At 34.6% G+C, this 2027-nt stretch overlaps 1 non-coding gene across 1 annotated transcript; it reads right to left on the reverse strand.

Annotated features, from left to right (window-relative positions):
- Positions 1–1022: 1022 nt before the first annotated feature.
- Positions 1023–1141, reverse strand: LOC134544382 (5S ribosomal RNA). Its single transcript, XR_010077708.1, has one exon. It is a non-coding gene; the product is annotated as a 5S ribosomal RNA (ribosomal RNA).
- Positions 1142–2027: the final 886 nt, after the last annotated feature.

The following is a 2027-nucleotide window of genomic DNA, read 5'->3' on the forward strand; positions in this document are numbered from 1 at the left end:
TAGTTATTTTCTGTGATATTAAGTTGTAAAGTTTTACTCCCAAGTAATTTAGTCCATTTTCAAATCGCCTAGTGTTATGTTCAACTATCCTCAATTTACTAGCATTTCTGGTGTTATACCTATGTGCGAATATCTAAAAAAAAAAAAAAAAAAAAAAAAATAATAATTTTTTTTTTCTTCTTTTTCTTAAGAATGAATAAAAAGTTTCTAGAACGTATTCATTTATGGCAGTCAGGACTTTAAGTTTTTTGAATTTTGGTCTGCAGTTAGATGATTTTTTATCTTTTGTTATTATTCTAATAGCTCCTTTTTTTTTTTTTTTCCCCAATGTTATATGGCAGAAAGAGTAGAGCTATGGCTACTGTGACATCATGCATTGATGGGAAGGTTATTGTTGGATAACAAAAATTTAGATGATATAATTTTTATTTTTTTCCATACACAACACATTGCAGGTACAATTTTACAGGTTACAGCTGTACCACCTCTAGTATTGCTGCCGACCATCCAACAAATGAGCACACTAAACAGGCATTGATGACATTGTTATCAACGTCTTTTTGAATCTCTCATTATTATACATAACTGCCCACTGAAACAGAGAAACTTCAAAATAGGTGTGTGTGTGTGTGTTTATATATATATATATATATATATATATATATATATATATATATATATATATATATATACATATATACATACATACATACATACATACATACATACATACATACATACATACATACATACATATACACTTATCTATTTATTTTTTCACTTTGAATTTTGTATGAGGTATACACATGCAAAGATTCACAGCTGCTGCTGGGTGGGTGAGTGAGTGAGTGATTGATTGATTGATTGATTGATTGATTGATTGATTGATAGAGAGTGAGTGTGTGTGTGTGTGTGTGTTAGGGGGGGGGGGGGGGGGGAAATGTGGTGATTGTGGGGGAAAAAAAAATTTAAAATTGAAATTTTTAAAAAAAAATTTTTTTCTGTAGGGTGCAAAATAGTAGTGCCAACGGCACGTGGTGTTCCCAAGCGGTCACCCATCTAAGTACTAACCACGCTCGACGATGCTTAACTTCGGTGATCGGACGAGAACCGGTGTGTTCATCGTGATATGGCCGTTGGCAATGATATAGATGTTTTTTTTTTGCAGTTTGTATTTGCCACTCGAAATAGCTATACCAGGTGTGATTGTTACAAACAACAGGAGAAATCGTGTAATGAACACTCTTTTACTTCCCCCCCCCCCCCCCCCCCCCCCCCCCCACACACAACACCCACCACCCTCACCATCCCAACCACCAAAGCCCTCTTCAAAATACACTCTCACACACACACACAAACCCACACTCTATAACTGATGAACATTACCATAACTTCTTAAAGCCATTAGATAATATTTAACTCAAGAAAGGTATTGTGATATGTTTAAAGAAAGAAAGGTGAAACCTTTAACTTTACCAGCAGGTATTAGTATCACTGAGGTATCTTCTAGGTTGTAGCAGCAATAGTAGTAATAATAATAAAATTAAATAAGGTAATAAAAAAGAAAAGTTATACATGTGATCAAATCATGAATGTATAAAACTGGAATGAATTTAAATTTTTTTTATTTTTCTTCATAGGCTGTTTTGAAATTGATGAGTAAGTGCCTCTTCTTTTAAATTTTTTAATGCTGAACACTGTTACATAAGAGATGAATGTTTAGAAAATTTAAAAAAAAAAAAAAGCTAGCCCAGCCCCCTCCCCCCCTCACACAAAATCCAAACAAAAAAAAAAACACCCTCCTTCAAAACATCACATAATCATCCAGCCAGCAGTGCAGACGAGAAATTTGCACTCGGGGCCGCCATTTTGACGATAAATTCTTGCATGGCACACCAAAGGTAGGAAAGAATTTAAAAAAATAAAAATAATGGGCGAGCACCCTCGCGTCTGCCTGTAGAAAATGAAGTTAAAAGTAACATAACCTAAAGACAGGCACACACTAGGGTGCTCCCAGGCGGTTGAGA

The sequence above is a fragment of the Bacillus rossius genome, unplaced genomic scaffold, assembly GCF_032445375.1.
Source record: "Bacillus rossius redtenbacheri isolate Brsri unplaced genomic scaffold, Brsri_v3 Brsri_v3_scf37, whole genome shotgun sequence".
Taxonomy (NCBI): domain Eukaryota; kingdom Metazoa; phylum Arthropoda; class Insecta; order Phasmatodea; family Bacillidae; genus Bacillus; species Bacillus rossius.